We start from the raw sequence: 24,516 nt of genomic DNA, 5'->3' as shown, positions 1-24,516 counted from the left end.
TGAGTTTGCACAAGTAATTTAAATTCCTTAAATCTAATTTTTTCTTAGCTATAAAATGGAGAAAATAATACATAAAAAATTTTTGTCTTCCTAGTGAGTATTAGAATGAAGTAATACATGTAAATTTCTTGTCATTGAATGTGGGTTCAATAAATGCATTTTCTTTTTTTTTTCTTGCCTGTTAAAATTTTAGTGACTGATAATGAGTTTTTTTACATTAATTTAAGTGTGACTGATACTGGAGATTTCATGGCCCTGGAAAGGACAAGAGGTGGAAAATACATTAAAGTTTTGGGAACTTTAATTGTCTCCCAGTTCACTTAATATAGGATAATGTTTACTGAAACATCAAAGCAGAATGTTTTGAAGACATTTAAAATCCATTAAAACACTAGAGAACTGATATCTTGTATATTTGTGGTTAGATAATTTATATATAACTTGAGTGAGTTGTTTTTTTGTAAGTGCAGATGGGGCTAAATGGAGAGAGAATTTTTTTTTAAGTTTTTATTGGGGTATAATTAATTTACAATGTTGTGTTAGTTTCAGGTGTATATCAATACAAATATATATATATCCACTCTTTTTTAGATTCTTTTCACATATAGGCCATTACAGAGTATTGAGTAGAGTTCCCTCTGCTATACAGTAGGTCCTTATGAGTTATCGATTTTATATATAGTAGTGTGTATGTGTCAGTCCCAATCTTCCAATCTATCCCTCCTCACTCTTTACCCACCCAGTAAACATAAGTTTATTTTTTACCTCTGTAACTCTATTTTGGTTTTGTAGATAAATTCATTTGTAGCCTGTTTTTAGATTCCACATATAAGTGATATCATATGATTTTTGCCTTTCTCTTTCTGAGTATGAGAATCTCTAAGTCCATCTATGTTGCTGCAAAAGGAATTATTTTGTGTATATATACATATACATATATATTATGTATATATATAATATATATGTATATGTATATATACATACCACATCTTCTTTATCCATTCCTCTGTTAATGGACATTTAGGTTGCTTTCATGTCCTGGCTATTGTAAATAGTGCTGCAATGAACATTGGGGTGCATATATCTTTTCAAATTATGGTTTTCTCCAGATATATACCCAGGAGTGGGATTGCTGAATTATATGGCAACTCTATTTTCAGTTTTTTAAGGAATCTCCATACTGTTCTCCATAGTGACTGTACCAGTTTGCATTCCCACCAATAGTGTAGGAGGGTTCCCTTTTCTCCACACCCTCTCCAGCATTTATTGTTTTTAGATTTTTTGATGATGGCCATTCTGACTCATGTGAGGTAATACCTAATTGTAGTTTCGATTTGCACTTCTCTAATAATTAGTGATGTTGAGCAACTTTTTACACACTTTTTAACCATCTTTATGTCTTCTTTGGAGAAATATATATTTAGATCTTCCACCCATTTTTTGATTGGGTTGTTTGTTTTTTCTTTGATATTGAACTGCATGAGCTCTTTGTATATTTTGGAGATTAATCCCTTGTCGGTTGCTTTGTTTGCAAATATTTTCTCTCATTCTGAGGGTTTTCTTTTTGTTTTGTTTATGGTTTATGGTTTATGTTTATGGTTTATGGTTTGTTTTGTTTATGGTTTATGGTTTCCTTTGCTGTGCAAAAAAAAAAGTTTAATTAGGTCTCGTTTGTTTATTTTGTTTTTATTTTCATTACTCTAGGAGGTGGATCGAAAAAGATCTTTCTGCAATTTATGTCAGAGAGTGTTCTCCCTCTATTTTTCTTTAGAAGTTTCATAGTATCTGGCCTTTCATTTAAGTCTTTAATCCATTTTGAGTTTATTTTTGCATATGGTGCTAGGGTATGTTCTAATTTCATTCTTTTACATGTAGCTGTCCAGTTTTCCCAGCACCATTTATTAAAGAGACTGTCCTTTCTCCATTGTAAGATGACCATAAGTGCATAGGTTTATCTCTGGACTTTCTATCCTGTTCCATTGATCTATACTTCTGTTTTTGTGCCAGTACCATACTCTCTTGATTACTATAGCTTTGTAGTATAGTCTGAAGTCAGGGAGCCTGACTCCTCCAGCTCCATTTTTCTTTCTCAAGATTGATTTGGCTATTCAGGGTCTTTTGTGTTTCCATACAATTGTAAAATTAGTTATTATTATTGTTATTATTATTACATCTTTCATTGTTATTATAGTCTATAGTGGTTGGTAATGTTCTTCATTCTGGAATTTCACTCTTGTATGTATTTGTATATTTCCCCTATGTATTGCTCAGATATTATTTCTCAGTAAAGCCTGCCTTTAATAAACCTACTTAAGATTGCAAACCTTTCTCTTAATGCCGACATTCTGTATCTTTTTCTTCTGCTTGATTTTAACCCATAATCTTTATCACCATCTTCAAAAATAATTCACTGTGCTTTCTATTTTATTTATTTATTTATTTATTTATTTATTTATTTATTTATGGTTTGTCTTACTCAAGTAGCATATAAACTCCTGCTCCAGTGATATGTGGCTGAATAAGATGGCTCATGCACTTAGTAAAATGTTTCATTTATAATATATATCATTTACATTCCCTCATGCAAGTTTATATTTAAAAGAAAAGCAATTTTTTGATTCAGAATATTTATCATTACCTCTCATCATCTTACTAAGGAAAATGTGTTCCTTCTTCCCAAGCTTCGGCAGAGGAAGGTGTAGATCAGCCAAGAAAAAGTGATGAACTTTAAAGGGCTTCTGAATTGAGTCTTCAAAGTCTTTATTTGGTTTGGAAGTTAAAGCTGAATTCTACTGAATACTGAGAGTAACTTTTAGAGTCTACAGGAGAATCCCTCCCTCACCCAGGGGAAGGGGAGGAAATGACACTGATCATGAAGACAAACCTGGCTTTGCTACCACATGTAGAGATTTTCCATGGTATGGGCAAAGCTTAAGGCTCTCTCTTTTGTGTGGATGACTTTTTCTTTTTCATTTTTTGGTTGCTTAATTTGAATATTTCTTTTTTCTCCTCCCTCTTAAACAGCTGATGCAATGAAACAGACCTATACACACGCATACACTGCCACATATTGCCTCTAAAGAGCACCATCAACTTGAAAGGCAATGTGAGCACCATAATGGAGTACATGAGGTAGTGGTTTAGGGTACCTTTCTTCCAATTACCAGAAATTGAGAACTTACATGAATCCAGAGACAAGAGAGATCCTATGAATGTGAACAGTAGCAGCAGGGAATGATAATACCTGTATCCATTTGAGAGTGAATACTCTGCTTGGGTACATCCTGATTCTTTCTTTCATTTTACTATTTTTTTTAAAATGTTGACTGTGCAAAGCACATCTTTGCACAAATTATGGCAGTAGGCTTTAAGAATTTGAGTGTGTAACCTCTTTCTGGTGAGATAGAAAACTGTGTCCTTAAGGGAAGAGCTTGGAGGCCCAGCAAATGCATAGAAATACTCCAGGTTGAAGATGGAGGGACCAGAGTAGTCTTTACAGATGAGATCACAAATGTTCTAACCCAGCTCTTCAAAATAAGAGACCCCACAGAGCCTGAGGTCCAAAAACCTTACCAGATAATACTATATGTTGTTGGGCCTGGAGAGTTCTCTGATTCACTTTACGAGCACCCGAAGTGTAGATGACTGATCAAGCATTAGGGGATTTAAAGGGCTAATGCATTTTATAAAGCCTAGTTCCAAAACCGAATAAAATGAAGTGTCAAGACTTTTAAGTTATCACCTGTTTATATTTATCTATGTCTCATGGCTCTATTATTACAGATCTTTCATCTCTATGTGATTCAGTGATCTACTTTGATTTGGCTGGAATTTACTGGGTAGCAATATGTCAATATGTTCAGGGAACAGTACAAGCTACTATGTTAGGGGGGTGGTTAAAAAATCCCAGGTGATTAAGACATGGTCCCATATGTAAGAATTGCAATAGCTACTTGAGGGCGAATCTAAATAATACTGTGCTATAATATAGTTCCGTAAAAGCTATGAAAATGTAGGATAAAAATGACTTATACTGAATGAATTGAGGAAAAAGCAGACAGGATTTTGACAGGTAGAGGGAGTTGAGAAAGCCATATCAAGGCTGCTTTACTGACATGGAGAACCATCGGATGTATTATGCTTTACACATCACCAAAGATGTGGCTCTTTTCCCAAAATTATTTTCTTTTTTTTTTTGCGATATGCGGGCCTCTCACTGCTGTGACCTCTCCCGTTGTGGAGCACAGGCTCCGGACACGCAGGCTCAGCAGCCATGGCTCACGGGCCTAGCCACTCCGCTGCATGTAGGATCTTCCTGGACCGGGGCACAAACCCACGTCCCCTGCATCAGCAGGCGGACTCTCAACCACTGCGCCACCAGGGAAGCCCCACTTTCATTGTTATTTTCATTTATATCATGAAGCATAGTTATAATGCTATGTGAAGTATACCAAAAAACTAAAAGCATTAACTAATATATCCCCAAAACAAAATGTTTTCTTTAATCCCAAATGAGTAGTGAAAACAATAATGAGCAATATCATACAAATTGATCAGAATTATTCCCAGAAAATGCATACTTAATCTGTAATAAGAAATAATTCCAAAAATATTACTCTCCATCCCACTTCAACTAGTTACATAACTGTGATTAGCACACTATTTTCTCCCCCTTCACAATTACCTTGTTTAATCATTCCTCAACTTCAGTTAATTGTTTTAATAATCTCTCTGGTTTCACAAGTTAGACTCTTTTACATTTAAATCACCTGGAAACAAAATGATATATAACATTTTGGGTGTTTTAAAAAATGTCATTGATTGGATCTTTAAAGTTCATAATAAATATGGCATCTGCATTTTAGATATTAGTTTGGGTGGCATTAGTACAATGCTTGGCTTGCAACTGATGTTGGATTTTTTGATGCATGGTCAGTTAGATGCCACAGAGTCAAACATTTGCTTCATTGGTTGCATATAAATATACCCTGTAGAAATATGACTGGTCTTAAAGCTAAAATATTGGTAACTTTTTGAATAATTATAATAGGCATCATTTATTAAATGTTTGCTGTGTGCTACATGGTACACATATCTATATAATTCTTATAGCTTGTTTGGTTGTTTTTCTTATGGTAAACATGAAGACTCAGAGTCTAAGAGAAATTATGAATCTTGCACAATGTCACAGATAAAGAGCATAAGTGATGAGTGAAAATCCCAAACCAGAACTATATAAATAAAAATCTATGTTGTTTCATTTCTTTCCCTGTATATCACTATGATAGGCAAAATAATGGCCCCCAAATATGTTCATATCCTAACCCTGGGAACCTGTGAATATATTATATGTCAAGGTTGCAGATGGAACTAAGATTGCTAAACTTCAGGTATTAAAATAAACAGAGTATCTTGGACTATCTGGGTGGTCCAATGTAATCACTAGTGTCCTTAAATGGGAAAGAGGGAAGCAGAAGAATTAGGACCAGAGAGATGGCATTAATGGAAAGACTCAACTAATCATTACTGGTTTTGATTATGGAACAGGGCCACATGCCAAGGAATGTTGGCAATCTCTAGAGTTTCGAAAAGGCAAGAAAGTGGATTCTCTCTTAGAGCCTCCAGAAAGGAGTGCAGCCCTGCCAAGACCTTTATTTTAGCCCAGTGAGACCCTTTTCTGATTTTTGACCTCCAGAACTGTAAAATATGAAATTTGTGTTGTTTTAGCTCACTATGTTTATAGTACTTTGTTACAGCAGCAAGTCAAGCTAATACAATCACTTTGCTTCTCCAGCGATGCAACAGACGTTCTTTTATGCCTGATAGAAGACAGCATGTGAGGAATGCAATTGAAGGAACATAGAGAAATCCATCTAAATGAAGGTGGCAGGCCTATTGAGGGGCAAGAGCAGACAGGAAATGAAAGATGCAGTTATGAGTTGAATGCCATGAGCCTTAATCATATTAAGTGTTGAACAATTACTTGCTTAATGAATAAATAAAATGATGAATGGTTGAAAAACCTGTAGACCAGTACCAATTTATACTTCATCAACCTTACGAAACATAATTGCTAATTTTAAAGGTGAAGATGGTATCCCATTGTTTCAATGTGAATTTCTGTGATTACTAAGTTCAAAGTCTTATATATAATTATTTGCTATTTGTATTATATATTTTATTTTGTGAATTATCATTTGATTACCAGAAAATTAAGGACTTTAATTTCAATTTTGTAGGCACTTTAGAAAGTATAGCTAATTAACCTTGTATTTGGTATAAATTCTTTGCAAATGTAATTTTCCAGTTTGTTGATTATCTTTTACATAGGTTTATAATACCTTTGAAGTACAGACTTATTAAATATTTTTCAGTCAAATCTGTTGGGTTTTCAACGTTGTGACTTCTTCCATTACTTTTATACTGTAATTCTTCTAGAATATGTTTTAGAATAATATATAAAGACAACATTTATTATTTTTTAAAATAATTGGCTTAATAATTATAGCTGTATTTTTTAAAAAATCATCTCCTTCCCTGACAATTTTTATGGTACTTCATTTAAAATACATCATTGCATTTGATATATACTTAGGTTTTTCTAAGGCTATTTATTTTAGTTCATGGGTCTGTTTCTTTGTTCTGTGCCATCATTTTACCATGCTTAAAATTATTACAGCTTTATATCATGTTTTCATGTCATTTGTATCTTCAACTGAGTCCACAAGTCTCATCATATCAACTTTGCTTTAAAAATAGTATTTAGTTCTAATGTCTTAATCTTCAATATAAACATGAGTCTTTTGTGTTTCTTTGTAGTATTTTTTTGACATTAGTTTAAAAGTATAAATGGACTTTTGAAGACTTGTGACAATTACAACATTGTTCTTCTGCTCAAGAAGACTGGTATGACTTTCCATTTATTTGTTTCCTGTTTGGCTCTTGTTACATATGTGTAATTAATATTTCCCCCTCACAATTACCTTGGTAAGCAGTTTAAATTAAAGTTAGGATATTCCAATTTAAAAATCATGTTGAGAATTTTTTGTTAGATCTTCAAATTAGTTACTGCTATATATATATATATATATATACATATATATACATATAAATGATCAACTTTTGTGTATTTATCTTAAATAGTTGACTTTGTTGACATATTTTATTAATTGTAATCATTCTTATGATGACAATATTGGATTGCTTATGTCTAAGAGCAAACATTTCTTTGTCTTTTTCAAAAAATTATACCAGGTATTTCTTTTTCATGTTTTAATTCAATGACTATCATTTCAGTATCAACTATTTGATAACTACAAATTATCTATTGGTATCGTATTTGATAAAAAGCTATTCCAGATTCCTTGGCCACTGCTCTATTAATTATAATCTTATGAACATAGTTCATTTTTTTCTCCATGATTCAAGGTCTTCATTCAAAGATTCCATTTTTGCTGTCAGGGTGTGAATAGCTGATTGATCCTTCCAGAATGGACCCCATATTCTTTTACTTTTCAAATTATTTTATCTACTATTAATTGTGTATCCCTCATAGTTTGTTCTACACTTTTAAAGAGAAGTTTTTCTGCTGTAGGCCTAAAAGTTGCCCTGTTCCATTTCACAAAAATTCTGTGACAGCAATTCTACTACTGACTCAAAAGGAGAAAAAATAATTGAATGAAGGAAAGAAGCCAGAGAAAGCAGGAGAGGAGACTCTGAAGGCAGCAGGAAGCTAGCAATGGTAAGAAAGGGCTGGAGAACAATATTCAGAAGCGTGGTAGGTGAAGTTATTTCTATCATGTTCAGTCCTCTCAGTCACAGTAAGGAAACACAGGTTTAGTGAGGCCTAAAATTATCCATGTAGCTTGTGTCTTAAACAAGCTCTACCAATGGGATGCAAACAGAAAATAAAGTAATTTTTGCTGCCCACTCTTTTGCTTTTAAACAGCTCAATGGGGCTAGTGTTTCCCCTGCCCCATTCGATGACCCTTCAGGAATCTTGTGAGTTTTTTTGGTGACTTTCAGGGAATACAAAATCCTAAGATCACTTTAAATCATAAAACACAATTTCAAATTAGAATATCTCATTCCATTTAATCGTTAACACTTTCCTCCCCAGATAGGGCCTTAGGCAGGTGGGAATAAACATCCAGAGAAGGACAGCCAGCATCTCATTTTTATAGCTCAAGTCCTCCCTTACTTTTGACTTGTTAGATTTGCACTTCCTGTGACTGGGAGATCTTTAAAGCTGACTCTTCCTCGTTTGGGTGCTTTTGAGACTGGAATGTGGGTACTCTGATATCTCCTCCACCCCAACTTCTAATGATCTCTCCTGGAGACTTTTATAGCAGCAGAGCCTTGTCTCTTGTTTGTCACATGGCTTGCAAAGACTTCTGCAATGACTAAGAATTCAGTGTTCTACCTCTTCTTACCTTTCCTTAGGTAGCTGCCCTGGGTAAGTCCTAAAATGATCTTTTGGTGGCTTTTTTTTGGGGGGGGGGGGTTGGAATTCAAATCCACTCTCATCTCTCAATTACAGAGTGGAATTATAATTTATAAAACTTACTGACTAGTCTTTTTAAGGATCTTCTTACCAGGTTTGAGAGAAGGGACCCATGTTTCCCAAAGTTCTGCCTTATGGAGCCACAGGACTCACAACAGAGAGTTCTTCAGACAAATCCATCCAACCCCATAGCACCAATCTGCTCTTTTCCTCATCCTTTAATACCCTCAATGGGAATAAGGAATGGGGGGGGGGTTCAGAGTCGTCAAAATTGGATGGTCTGTTTCACAATTTACTTTGATATTTAATGTCTGCCACATTAGAATCTCAGTAGGAATTTTCAGTTTAACATTCTACTAACCACATCTTAACAGGGGTGAAGACAGGTCTTGAACTCAAGTTTTGCTACCTCCAAATAATTTGTTTTTTGCCCTAAATCATACTTATGAGTTTAAAACTCTCTTCCATGTGGTAGAGATTTCCGTAAATGTTTCTTTCTTCATATATTTATGGTTGTGTTCGCAGTAGTTATAGAAAATGTGATGCTACAATATATTTTCTACTATAGATATAATAGTTTTGAGTCACGTCTCTACTCCTAACACTTTCAAGAAAATACATCAAGTTCCATGCTAGACTATCAGTGAATTCAAAATGGAAGCAAAGGCAATTGTATTACCATGTCTTGGGAGAGATTAATTTTCTTTTTGCCAATTGTAAAAAGAGAAAAAGGAAAGAAACCTCATTTGAAGCTAGCAAATCAATATGTATGAAAATAGGTCAGACTCTGGAGGATAAAACTTTTATTTCATATAAGTTAAAAAATACATTCTCTTATTTATTTAAAGTTGGCAGTCATTTTAAAAAATTTATAATATTTGCTTCAGGATTAGAATTAAAATTACAGAATATTTTCCCTCAAGACATTCTTCTTAGAAATTTAACTGCATGAACAAAGAGATTTCATTTCTCATCGTATTTGTATTTCACTGAAATTCAATTGTCATTTCTTTCTCCCTCTTTGTGGAATATCTACAAAGTCTCTGTTAGTCCATTTTTTTTTTCTCTCAACTGCATTGATTTTCACACGAGCCATATTTTTCTTTTTTAATAAATTTCTCTCCACAGCTCTAACAGAGAGATCAATGATTTCCTTCTTGAGAAACCAATGGTACGGATGGTTGAAAACTTAATTTTTTTTTTCATTGACAGGTATCTTTGGCCTGGCACTGAATATGCTTTTGATAAAAATTTCCTTTAGGATCTGAAAGTGGAGAAATGAGGCTTAAGTAAAATAAGGCCTGAAACCTTGGGGAGCCAGTGACCTTGCACAAGGTAGAGAGGGTTGCTGAATCTCTGAAACTTAGTTCAAAATAGACACATCTCAGAGCCACTATCTCAAGGCCAGGCCACTGATGCATTTTCAACGGCTCAGGCTAAAGCAGCCCCTGCATCCCATAAACATGCAAATAATTCATTTGACTTGGGAATCTTGAGCAAATTTTGGCCTTGATGAAATTCCAGTATGTTTGAAACAAATATTGGGCACTTTGACTCTGAGCAAAAGCTCAGATTTAAATTCTTCTTTTCTTGACTGAGGTTTTATTATTTATTTTCTGCTACTCCTCCCTATGAATGTTGATTCCTACTTCTTAAGAAAGTAAGGCCAAGTCCATGTAATATAAGGAAGGGAGGCCTGTGTTAAGGGTGTCAGGATTTGTGTGTCTGCAGTTACTTTGGCCTTAGAGAGAGTTAACTTTCTGGATGCTCTGGATGGACCAAAGCACATTAAAATTGAATTACATTAAAACTACCATAACATAACTCAATTTTAATGTGCTTTGGTTTGTCCAGACTCTCCAGAAAATTAACTCCCTCTAAGGCCAAAATAATTACAGACGCACAAAGCACAGCCACGATGGAAAACAGTATGGAGGTTCTACAAAAAACTAAAAATAGAGTTGCCATATGATCCAGCAATCCCACTCCTGGGTGTATACCCAGACAAAACCATAATTCAAAAAGATACATGCATCCCTATGTTCATAGCATCATTATTTACAATAGCCAAGACATGGCAGCAACCTAAATGTGCACTGACAGATGAATGGATTAAGAAGATGTGGTACATATATACAATGGAATATTACTCAGCCATCAAAAAGAATGAAATAATGTCACCTGCAGGAACATGGATGGACCTAGAGATTATCATACTAAGTGAAGTAAGTCAGAAAGGGAAACACAAATACCTTATGATATCACTTATATGTAGAATTTAAAATAAGATACAAATCAACATATCTACATAACAAAAACAGACTCAAAATATAGAGGACAGACTTGTGGTTGCCAAGAGGGGGTAGGGGAGGAAAGGATTGGCAGTTTTGGATTAACAGAGGCAAACTATTATATATAGGATGGATAAACAACAAAGTCCTACTGTATAGCACAGGGAACTATATTCAATATCCTCTGACAAACCGTAATGGAAAAGAATATGAAAAAGAATATATATATATATATATATATATATATATATATATATATATATATATAATTGAGTCACTTTGCTGTACAGAATAAATTAATACAACATAGTAAATAAACTACACTTCAATGAAATGAAAAAAATGTTTAAGTTACCATAACTAAAGTAAAAATATACTGCACAGATTTGGGTAAGTAGTTTAATAAGTGTAGATATATGTATACATCCCTGAAACAGCCACCCCAATCAAGATTGTGACCATTTCTATCACTCCTAAGTTTCCCTCATGCCCCTTTGTAACCTTTCCCTCTCACCTTCCCCCTCCCCATGTCCCCAGACAACTACTGATGGACTTTCTCTCACTGTAGATTAGTTTGCATTTTCTAGAGTTTTATTTAAATGTTATCATATGGTAAGTATTGTATTTTTGTCTGATGACTTTAACTCAACACTCTTATTTTAAGAATCTTCCATATTGTCAAGTTTATCAATATTTCATCCCTCTATATTGCTGAGTGATACCCCATTCTATGGGTATGCCACAGTCTATTCATCCATTAATCTGTTTGTGGACATTTTGCTTTTTTCTAGTTCGGGGCTATTACAAATAAAGCTTGCCCTGTTTGTTTTCTGTTAAAGATCACTATCTTGACAATTGCTGTTTCATGTATTTTGTTTGTTTTGCGGTTGCTTCACGTGTGTGGGACAGAGGGGATGTGTGGTAAATTCAGTCTCTGTAACTCTATGGTGGACGGAAATGAAACTTCCACATAGAATTTCTAAACTATTATTGAATTCATTTTTTTAATGGTCAGTAATGGTCAAAAATTCCTATTATTAAATTTCAATGATTCATATGTAATGTGACTGAAACAATATGTTTATCAAACTGTTTTGTTTTCCTCTGGACACAAGAAGGTTCCAATTCCCAAACTCCTTTGCATAGAGATGACACATGAGACTTGTTTTCGTGAGTGAACTGAGTAGAAGAAATGGAATCTATTTTCAGGTCTGGCTTCTAATTATATTCCACAATACACTGCTTTATCTCTCACACACTACATGCAGCTCAAAGCAAAGACTTCTGAGATTGTTAAGACTCATAACAGGAGGAGCCCAGGTTTGAGCCCCTGCATAGTAAAAGCTCACTCAGGGAAAACCCCCAGATGGGAATATCACCTCTGGGTTATAAGTGAATGAGATAGAGACACATATTGTAATAAGGCTAGGCTTTGTTACTGATGCATAACACAACCTACTCTTACTAATACATGTGGATATATGGTTGGATACTCACTGTTATAAAACTATCATTCTCAATAAGAGTGGGAGTGAATTTGGCCCCCAGTGAGCAGTGCTAACAGCAAAAGACATTTTTGATTGTCACAATAGGGGAGTGGTGGTCCTGGTATCTAGTGGGTAGAGTCCAGGGAGGCTGTTAAACACCCTACAGTGGACCAGGCAGCCTCCCACAACAAAGAATTATTAGACCCAAAATGTTCAATCATGCCAAGGTTGAGAAATCCTGATACATAAATACTCATATGTACATTAAATAACACTATATTGTCATATGTTTCTCAAAGTGACAAACTATTCTGAACATAGTTGAGAGCCTGTAAGTGCATAAAAATGGATCCTGTGCTACTGAAATATTCCAGGGAAATGAGCTATTTCCATGCATGCACACATGTATCTCTGGATGACATTCATAATTGTATATTTGCATATATATTGAATCAGCTTTAAAAAAAATGTACCATGTGCTATATGTTTGGGGGAAAGCAGGAGCTGAGTAAAAGAAAATAACAGACTGGGATATCAAAGGGCTTACAAATACTCCATGGGAGAAGATAAATATTGTTTATAAAGAATTACAGTATGAAATAATTTATGCTAGGTACATTTAGAAAGCTATACACAAGTTCAAAGCATACATAGATTTGGTAGAAAATTACTCTGGTTGAAGAATTCAGAAAAGTCCTTAAAAAATGACTTTTTAAGAGTGAGCCTTAAAAAATGGGTCCAATTTAGAAACAAGGAGCTACTAGGAACAACATGACAAATGGAGGCATGAGCATGGGCAGCCTGAGTGGAAATGCTCAAGTCCTATAAAGAGATGTGAAAGGTTCAGTTTGGCCAGACCTTGGGCCATGTGTTGGGAAGGGCTATAAAATACAGTTTCAGTGGCAGGATGGAACTAACTTTGCTACAGAGGTAAGCTAAGAATATATGCTTAATCGTGCAGTCAAGGAAAGTTACGGAAGGTTTGTGAGAAGAAAGTACAGCATACTTTACCTTCTATACTCTTATTCAAATAACATTCCTTAATTGGAACAAGTTGAGGCTGAAAGTGAAGGAATTATCTTAAATTGCATAGCTGAGAAGAGACATAGAACTGAAGTCTCAGAGTAATGGTAAAAGTGGAGAGGAAGGTATCCGTTTCAGAGATAATTTAGAGGCAGAGGGCCCTGGAGGTGGCAATTGATTGCATTTAAATACAATGCATGAAGAGCCAAAACATCACAGATGATGTCAACAATCGCCCAAGGGGTCTGAAAGTGACAGCAATTGAGATTTAATGAAAGATGATAGTATTAGTTAAGAAAGTACTGAGTTTGATGTGGTGAGGACATATTCAGGAGGTCATACTCATCAGGTATTTGAAAATGTAGGACAGAAATTTTAGGGATCATTAGACAAGTTTTGGTGGAATTTGTGTGCCTCAATGAACTAACTCAAGACCAGTCTTAAAGGAATTGATGCCACCAATGTTTAAGGGAAAAGGCGGGGAACCCAGAAAGTTAGGCATGCAAAGAATTGTCAGAGAGAAAGGAAAAACAAGTAAGAAACAGTAATAAAAGTCAAAGTCAAATCCCAAAGGAGCGTGTACTTACAAAAGCATCTTGAATTCTTTAGGAAGTTGTAAAGGGAAGCAGCCAAGAAAATATCAATGAAATTAGTGTGCTCCAACAGTCTAGAAAATCACTGAGCATAGAAGAAAAAAGAAATGAGAGATGCTGCTAGAAATCAGAGTCTGGAGAGATATAGACATTGAATACGTAGGTACAGAAAAAATCATCCAGAGACTGTGTACATGGCAGAAAAGATTGGAGAGTAGAGGAAGGTGAAAATATAGGAAGACATGCAATATCTTGAATATTATATGCCCTGCTTGATTTGGAGTCCCAGAAACACCAAACCTTTAGGCAGTTCCTCCATGTCCTTTGTGTGGCTTCTGAAGCCTGGTGTTTCTTTGCTCAAGCTGGCCCCTTCTACTAGAATGCCTTTCTCCCACCTCCCTTGACTCGTCTTAACATTATTGTTTTATTCCTCCTAGGGAAGTCTTCCATAAATGCTTTTCTTCAGCTGAGTTAACCATTTCTTCACAGTGTTCCAGAATAATTTATTTTCTGTGTGGGTCTCTGTGCCTCTTTTGCACAGCTGCAACTGCCCCTCAGTAGCTGTGGTCTCCATGGGAGCACCAGAGAAAACTAAAGAAGACAGAGGCTGGGAAAGGTGTGTATCTTCATGCAGAAGAATGAAATTGGAGCCTTATCTCACACCAAATACAAAAAAAAAAAAAAACTCTAAATGGATTAAAGTCTTAAAGACCAGAAAAAGTGAAACTACTAGAAAAAAAGAAAAAGAAAAATAGAAAAAAATTTTCTTGACATTGGTTTGGGCAATGATTTTTCAGATATGACATCAAAAGTAGAGGCAACAAAAGCAAAAATAGGCGAGCGGGATTGTATCAAACTAAAAATCATCTGCACAGCAAAAGAAACAATCAGCAGAATAGAAGAGCCACTTACAGAGTAGGAGGAAATATTTGCAAACCATATATTTGATAAGGGGTTAATATTTATAATATAAGGAACTCAGACAACTCAATAACAAAAACCAAATAACCAACCCTATTAAAAAATGAACAAAAGATCTGAATAGACATTTTTCAAAAGAAGACTTACAAAAAAACAACAGATATATGAAAATGTGCTCAACATCACTAATTATCAGGGAAATGCGAATCAAAACCACAGTGAGACATCACCTTATCTCAGTCAGAATGGCTGTTTTCAGAACCACAAAAAATAACAGGTGTTGGCAAGGCTATGAAGAAAAATGAACTCTTGTGCACTGTTGATGAGAATGTAAATTGGTACAGCCATTATAGAAAACAGTACGGAGGTGCCTCAAAAAATTAAAAATAGAATGGCCATATGGACCCAGCAATCTAGCTTCTGGGTATGTACGCAAAGGAAATGAAATCAGTATCGCAAAGAGACATCTGTACTCTAATGTTCATTGCAGCATTATTCTCAGAAGGCAAGAAATGGAAACAACCTAAATGTCTGTCAGCGGATGAATGGTTAAAGAAAGTGTGATATACACAATGGAATATTATTCAGCATTAAAAAAGGACATTTTGATATTATAACAGTATGGATAAACCTGGAAGAAAATATTTTAAGTGAAATAAGCCAGACACAGAAAGACATGCCCTCACTGACATGTGGGATCTAAAAGTATTTGAACTCACAGAAGCAGAGTAGAATACTGGGTTCCAAGCGTTGGTCAGTGGGGAAAATGGGGAGATGTTGGTCAAAAATTTTTGTCAAAGGGTTTCATGTTGGTAAAAGTTTCTGTTATTCAAGATAAATAAAATCTAGAAATCTAATGTACAGCATGGTGACTCTAGTTAACTAGTCTGTATTGTGTACTTGAAGTTTGCTAAGAATTTAGATCTTAAGTGTTTTCACCCACCCACCCCCCACACACAAATAACTACGTGGAAGTAATAGGTATGTTGATTAGCTTGATTGTCATGATAATTTCACAATGTATACATATATCAAAACATCAAATGGTATACTTTAAATGTATATAATTTTATTTTTCAATTATACTTCAAACAAAAAATTGAATAGTGAATTACTGCATACCCTCAGCCTATTCCCCTTAATGTTAGCATCTTATGTAACCACAGGAAAATGATCAAAACCAGGACATTAACATTGGTCCAATACTGCTAAAATTACTATATATATTTTTAATAATAGAATTTAAGACTTTTTAATGTAATTATCAATCATTTGGATTTGCTTTTTGTGAAGTATGCTCAGGTCATGAGCTAATTTTTTTATTGGGTTGTCAAATTTTTCTTCTAGTTAAATTTGTAGTTTCCTAATAATTCTCATCAATAAGAATTGCCAAAATATTCACGTATTAATTCATTATAAACTCCAACAAACCCATACATGTTAACACAGTTAATATGTTGAATGAAAAATACCTATATCTTCAAAAACAAAAATCAATGTAAAGAATAACGTCGTACATTTTCCAAGTCGCTGGTATCTGGCTTAATAGAAGATAATTAAATTCACATACCTGCTTCTTCACTCAGTTTGTTATGATGCTATTTTTATTTCCCTGTGTTCAGTAGTGATGGTATACCAAAGTTTATTCAGCCATTACCTGATTGATGGGCATTCAGTTTGTTTCATGGGTCTTTTTGCTTTTTTATTTTGCCATCATAAATAATGCTTCAATAAACATCCCTGTACACTAAAAAAAGGACATATTATTTACTTCACAATGCTACTTGTCATCATTAAAACACATGCTGCAATGACTGAAGCCCAGCTCAAATAGTACACTTTCAGACAGCTTTATACATATTACATCTTTCCTAGTTCTACCATCTCCATAACAAGCTACTTCATCAAATAATAAGCTGGGGACAATGAAGGAGAAGGAGAAAGCAAATCTAATCACTTCGATTACAGAGACACTCATCCCATGGCTTGTCATCTCATGATCTTATTTTCCTCTTCTTGCCTCTGGGCATCATATAACATAGGCTACCGACATTATTATGGGGAACATCTCAAGTTTCCTAGGCATTTTTGCACTGAGGATATTGCTTCCTTAGTATTCCACAGTGGATGAACCCTGACAGTGTTTAAATCCTAAAAATTTATTCTGTCTAACAATATACCCATCATAAAAAGGAACCTAGAGAGTGAAAATGCAGGATAAAAGAAGGCAACAAAAGTACTATCTGGGGAATAAAAAGGAAGAGGAATACGGACTTGTCCCATTAAACATGGGTTCCCAGTATGCATACCCCACATCCATTCAGCAATGTATTATAACCTATTCTTCATGGTCTGTGTTTCCCAATTAGACTGTGACTTTCTTTAGGTCAGGCAGCACCTATTATCTTTCCTTGTGTCCCAAGGACCTAGTACGGAGCCAGATCCAATATCGATGTCTTGGTGTAGAGTGATAGTTTGGAAGAAGATAAGCAAATTGCACTAATTCATCCATTGAACACACTTTTATTGCACCTCAGACATTGTTTCAAAAGTTTAGGATACATCAAAGAAACAATTCCTGTCCTGTGAGATTTATATTCTATCAGGGAACAGATAGATAATAATTCATAAATATAAACATAAATGATATAGTATGGTTAGAAAATGATTATTGTGAAAAAAAGAAAATGTAGAGCAATATTAAGGGAATTGACAGTAGACTGGGGGCTGTAACAGATTGCATGGCTAAAAAGGGTGTTCAGGGTAGACCTTATAGTAGAGGTGAGATTTAATCAACGTCGGAAGAAAGGGAGGGAGGGAGGCTCTATGATGGGCATGGTTTGCTGTACTCACAAAGGAACAAGAGGGCTGGTGTTCTTGGGGTAGAGAGAGCAAGGGGGAGAGCAGCTGGGAAGATCAAAGAAGTGGGTCACGTAGGGGCTCCTCAGTGACTGGGGTGGGTTTTGAATCAAAGTGTCAAGGGAGCAGTGAACAGAGAACTAACATTCTACATTTTAAAAGGGATCTAACTCACATTTTAAAGGTTATCCCTCTGAACTCTGTAGAGAGGAGGAGCAAGGAAAGAAGCAGAGACTGCAGATAGAAGGCTCTTGTAGTCATTCAGGTGAGCAGTATGGTGGCTCAGACAAGTAGGTTGCTTGAAGATGGTGAGAAGGGTTCAAATGCTAGATGGGTTTTGAGAGTAGAGCCAATCCTACAGAGATTCTGTGCTTGACCGAAAGTTAGTGAGGTCCTTGAACCTTCTTCCAGGCACAAGTTGTGTACATTCTTGTAAAATCCATTTTTAGCAAGAACCCTACTAAGTCTGTTTAGCAGAATTCCCCACCCTTGGTACCCGATCATCCTCAATATCTGATCACTATTCCTCACCTCCACCCTTGGTATCAGATCATCCTGGCCTGTCTTCAGCAGGAATCCTGTTAGACTGGTTCAGAAAGAGTCCCCCCCCCCCACCCTTGATGACTCTTCTTAGTAATTTTACAGCCACCAACTTTCCTGACCCTTGGTTATCAATTCCCACTTGCCCCTGTTGTATGTGGAATGAAGCCCATTTCGATACTGGGGTCTCTTTTGCTCTATTTCAATAGGCCTGAATACAATTTGCCTTCACAACTTTAACCTCTTTCTGACTCTAGTTTTCATTAACATTCCCAGTGGATTGGATCTGGAATGTGAGAGGAAGAAAAGTTCAAGTTTTCTGGATGGAGCAAAAGAAGACGCGGAGTAGCCGTGAACTGAAAAGCAGAAGCTTCAGGTGGAGCAGGTATAAGTTTGAGATAGCTAAAGCACATAACATTTTTGTTGGTGGAGGTGGTGGATTTTATGCTCTTCTCATCCCCTTGCTTTTCCAATCGCTACCCAGCAGACTGCTCCATCTGTCATTGCTCTTTATCTGTTGTCCAAACAAAATGTGTTTTTAGATTTGAGGCTTTAAAAATATGTCTGGGAGGGAAATAATCAGCCCACTCTGACTGTAATTAGGAATGTCATCTGGAGAGTCACATCCTGCTACATTTTAAATTCAGGTGTATTTTAACTGGCCATCACTATTAGCTGTACCATGAAAATAGTTATAAACATTAAGATTAATGAATGGTTACCACTAATAGACAAGATTCCATGATATCTGTTTATGAAAGATATCAGCAACTACATACAATTAAAACACTTTTTATTTTTTTTCAACATGAACAAGTAGGGACTCTTTAAGGCAGAATAAGTATTACTTCCTTTTTTTTTCTGACAGTGATTTTAGTACTACATAGATGAGAATATTACTAAATAGAACCAATCCTATGATACACTATAAATCAGTTATCAAATATGAAATCTGGGTTTTCTAAGAGTTTATATCTCTTATTACTAAGCCACTTCATGAATGTGCCAAATAAAAGGAAAATAAACTGCCTGATACTGAGAAACTCATATAATGTAAGGGCAATGGGGAAAAAGTTCACCTGATTATTTGACTGGTTTCTGAAATCTAGAGTATCAAGGTAGACTATCCAATAAGTCACTGGAATGAAATGAGATGAGTCTAGGAAGGATGCTTTTTAAATTTGTTGCTTGTAAGTAGGAGCAGTCTGTTGAAGATTTAAGCAGGAGGTAAACCATTGGAAAGTGACTTGTAATAGAGCTTTGCTTGACATGAAAGAAAAAAAAATGTATTAAGTGCACAAAATGAATCAAGGCCTCTTTGGAAGTCACCTGATACCACCCTCTTGTTTTACAGTTGAGGAAACTAAGATCCTAAGAAACAGGGTCCTTCAGCTAGTGGGGTAGAAATTGAGGTCAGCTGAAGCTAACCTCTAACTGGTATTGTCTTGTGGCATTAAGGACTGAATAACCATGAGGTCACTGTCACAGAAAGGTCCAGAAAAACATGAAGAACAGTCACTTTGTGCAGAACTTAGTATGCGGGTTATGCTAGGCACTGAACTATAAATAATTAAGCAGCAGGTGTGCAAAACCTTCTCTTCCTTTCAAGGAGGACACCCACAGGAAACATAGAAGGTGACTTAGTCAAATCCCCTTATAAACCTGCTAATGGTAAATGTCCTGGCAAAGAAACTAACATTTCTTTTGGGAGAGTCCTTACCATGGAACATTTTTATCAGAATGATTCTGGTTGTCTAGCATTGTTCATGATAAACATGTTTGGGATTAATTTATTTATGGGGCATAGTTCCCTGGAAAAGGACACAAAAACTAGTAACAGCATAAAATGGAAATGTTTCGTGATCAAAATGACTCACTTCTCTGTGAAATACAGCTGGGGATATTACTTAGAGACTTACTTAGAGAACTCATATGTTAACCTGGGCTGACTGTATTCAATGCAATATGAAAGGACCTGGGAGCCACAGAGAGTCCCAGTCCTCTCTGCATTGTCTGTGTCTCATGATTAGTCATAAGCTTGAAAGTTTTACTAAAGATTGGTAATAGATCAGTTCTCTAACTTTTGGGAGTCTGACTTGACAATTCATTATTTTGTGTTATGGGCTTTCATTAATGATGTGGAGGAAATATATACCAACAATGAAAAGAAAGTAGAAAACAGTTGAAGAATGAATGTTATAAGAACTGGACTTGAATTTACATATTTTTAATTGAAGTACAGTTGGTTTACAATATTATATTAGTTTCAGGCATACAACATAGTGATTTAATATTTTTATTAAAAAATACTCAATTTAAAATTATTGTAATGTATTGGCTATATTTCCTGTGCTGTACAATATATCCTTGTAGCTCATTTATTTTACACATAGCAGTTTGCACCTCTTAGTTCCCTCACTGTCTTGCTCCTCCCCCTTCCCTCTCCCCAATAGTTTGTTCTTTTAATCTGTGAGTCTGTTTCTTTCTTGTTATATTCATTTGTTTGTTTTATTTTTTAGATTCCACATATAAGTGATATCATACAGTATTTGCCTTTCTCGGTCTGACTTACTTTACTAAGGATAATACCCTCTAAGTCCATCCATGGGCATGCAAAGGAACAAGAACAGCCAAAGGATTTAGCTAACCAGTAAAAAAGCTGGAACATTTAAACTATCTGATTTCAAAATGTACTATAGGGAAGTTTGCATAGGTTAGTGAAACAGAAGAGAATCCAGAAATAGACCCACATATACATTGTCAACTTATTTTCATCAAAAGTGTCAAGGTATTTCAATGGGGAAGACAATATATAGTCTTTACAGCAAAAGATACTGAACAACAGGACATCATTTGGCACACATGGGTCCTGATCCTTGCCTCACACCATGTAACAAGATTAACTCAAAAGGCAGAATTTAGACATAAATATGAAGGTTAAAGTTATACAAATTTCTTGAAGAAAAAATAGGAGAAAATTTTGCAACTTAAGGTTGATAAAGACTTTATAAATAAGATGAAAAAAGTATGAATGCATAAAAGAAAAAAGATGTTTTTCTAAATTAAAATTTTATGATGTTCAAAAATATTGTTAAGAAAATATAAGTGCAAGCCACAGAGTGGAAAAGCATTTATGATGTATATATCTGAAAAGGGATTTTTATTTAGGATATATAAAGAGCACTTATAATTCACTAATATGGAAGAAATACCCCCCAGTATTGGCAAAAACATTTGAACACTTCATCTAGAATATAAAAAAATTACCTATAAGTACATGAAAAAAATGCTCAGTGTGATTAGTTGCTTCAAAAGGCAGTATTAAACCACAATGAGATACCACTATACAGCCACTAGAATGGTCACAATAAAAAAATACTTACAATATCAAGTGTTAGTAAGGATTGGCATAGCTGTAACACTCATATAATATTACTAGTGGGAATATAAAGTTGTATAACCTCTTTGAAAAAGTTTTTGACCGCTTTTTAAAATGTTACCCTTAAAAATGATCCATAAAATTCACTCTTATCTATTTATCCAAGAGTAATATAAAAACTATCTTTGGGCAAACTCTGTTTATAAACAAATGTTTGTAACATTTTTATTCATAATAGCCAAAACTATCAATAAGTCAATGAATAAACAAATTGATTTATGTGTATACAATTGATTGCTACTCAACAGCAAAAAGGGAGGAACTCCTGATACTCATAAAATAAATGAATTTCAAGAAAATATTGTGCTGCAAGAAATTAACTATGCACAAAAACTTGTATTATAAATGATTCAACCATGTATGTAAATATAGAATCGAATACCACTAGATTGATTTTATACCCCTAGATTGATTAAAACACAAAACTCAGTAACAACAAAAAAATCAAGAATCCTGACTATACTGATTGTTGGCAAATGTATGGAAATAGATACACTTTTATACTTCTGGTAGATGTGTGAATGAATCATCTTTAGAAAGCACTAACTCATAAAGCTGGACATATATGTTATATTATATAACACAACTATTCCATTGCTCTGTGTGTGTCTGTTCACTAGAAAAACTCTTACTGATTTACCAGGAGAACCTGCAAATGAATGTATAGTGTGTCTTTTTCACATTAGCAAAAGTAAACAAACAAAACCCTGGACAAAATCCAAATTTTCAGAAAAATGGGATATGTAAATTTTGGGAGATTCAAACAGTGAGATATTATAGAACAGGCAAAATCAATGAGCTACACTTACATGCAACAGCACAAATAGATGTTGAGGACAAAATCCTTGATAACATATTTATAAAGCTAAAAAATAATATATCACACAAAAAGTCATGTATGAGGGAGTAACACTATAACATAAGACAAGATGAACATGAAAAATAAAGTTGAGGATATTGTTACCACTGATGGTGGATGAAATATTAAGTCAGAGAGAATACATAGAGCATCCAGCATCAATCATATTGGGGAATATACAACTTAATTTGAGTAGTTTGTTCACAGCTTTTCATTTTATAATTATTGACAAATTATACATTCACATTCATTAATAAACTTTTGAATATATCAAATATTACATAAGGAAGACATATTTCCTTTCCACTGAGAGCTTACAATTTAACAGAACACTTAGACATACCCACAAGTAATGAAGACCCAACATCATACAAATTTTAAGGTAAGGATATTTAAAAATAAAACAGCTGTATTATATTAATAATGTATGTGCATTCAAAAGTCAAACAACAGAAAAATTCTAGTTTACTGATTTTAGTACTGTGTAATTAAACAGTACAGCATCTATGGCACTCTTTAAAACTGTGCTCTTCCTTAATTAATTTTTGGTGTCACTTAGACATGGTTAGAATGAACATAAAAACATATTTTAGCAGTCGGAAATTGCAGTTATCATATGACAGAAGAATGTCAATTTTAGCTGCAATTTTTCTTTCTTAGTGGTTATAAAATAATGGTGTCTCTGAAAATCAATGATGTCTTAGATTATAAGAAATAAGGTAATAACTAATTGTCAAGGTGTTGACAAGAGGAATTCTCATTACTTCTTAGTAAAATTCATGAGATAAAATTATAATGCTGAAGAGTAGCTAATAGACATGTATCTACAATGTAACACAGCAATTTCGGTTATATGAATTGGTGAATATTGGAAAACACAAATTGCCAGACTTCAATTAAGTAAGGTCCCTATTGAGTAATTTGCATTACAGTTTCACAAAGCAATTAAAGTTTTCTGCTCAGTAATTACCATACTAAGTAAGTTAAATTGATGGGTCAACCTGGGATTGTAGAGTATATGAATGAAGAATGATGCAAATGTATTTATAAATGGCAGTAAGACAAATGGAAAGCCATAAGAAAAGGTTTTGATTTGCTACAAGCAGATGGGAAATGTACCAGAAACAGTTGTGGGCACAGTAGAAACCCTCCTGTATACAAACTACATTTATCTAGCATTCAAGAAAAGCTTCATGAAGGGAAGAGGATTTTGTTTCTTTTTTTATATATATAAATTTATTTATTTTTATTTTTAGCTGCGTTGGGTCTTTGTTGCTGCATGCAGGCTTTCTCTAATTGTGGTGAGTGGGGTCTACTCTTTGCTGTGGTACACGGGCTTCTCATTGCAGTGGCTTCTCTTGTTGTAGAGCATGGGCTCTAGGAGTGCAGGCTTCAGTACTTGTGGCATGCAGGCTCAGTAGTTGTGGCGCATGGTCTTGGTAGTTGTGGTGCACAGGCTTAGTTGCTCCGCAGCATGTGGGATCTTCCCAGAGCAGGGCTCGAACCCGTGTCTTCTGCGTTAGCAGGCAGATTCTTAACCACTGCCCCACCAGGGAAGTCTAAGAATTTTGTTTCTTTATAGAGAGTAGAAGCTAATGATAAGTGTGTTTAAAATCAACAAAACTTTTCAGTGTGTCAGGAGAAAGGTAAAAGTCAATTCAGATAACCCTGTATGCCCTTTTCTGTCACCTATTTGTTTTTTTCTTTATCTTTTTTGTTTTGGTCTCTTCTTAATACCAAGATACATATCAACATTAAAATAATGAATCTGACTTTTAAACTCACTAAATATTTTGCAAATTCAAACTCCATATTCTGTGAACATGTAACAGTCTGTGTTCAAAACCTATTTTTGAAATATGTTTCTATTTATTTATAGTTAGTAGATTTCAGTTGTGCCAAGAAACTTTGAGAGATATTGATATATGAAAAGAAAATATATGTCAAGAACTAGAAATAGCCCATCACAGTATTTTGTAAACTGGCTATTCAGGATGAGGT

This window comes from Grampus griseus, assembly GCF_964374135.1.
Source record: "Grampus griseus genome assembly, chromosome: 7".
Lineage (NCBI taxonomy): Eukaryota > Metazoa > Chordata > Mammalia > Artiodactyla > Delphinidae > Grampus > Grampus griseus.
Note: the sequence above shows the minus strand (reverse complement) of the source record.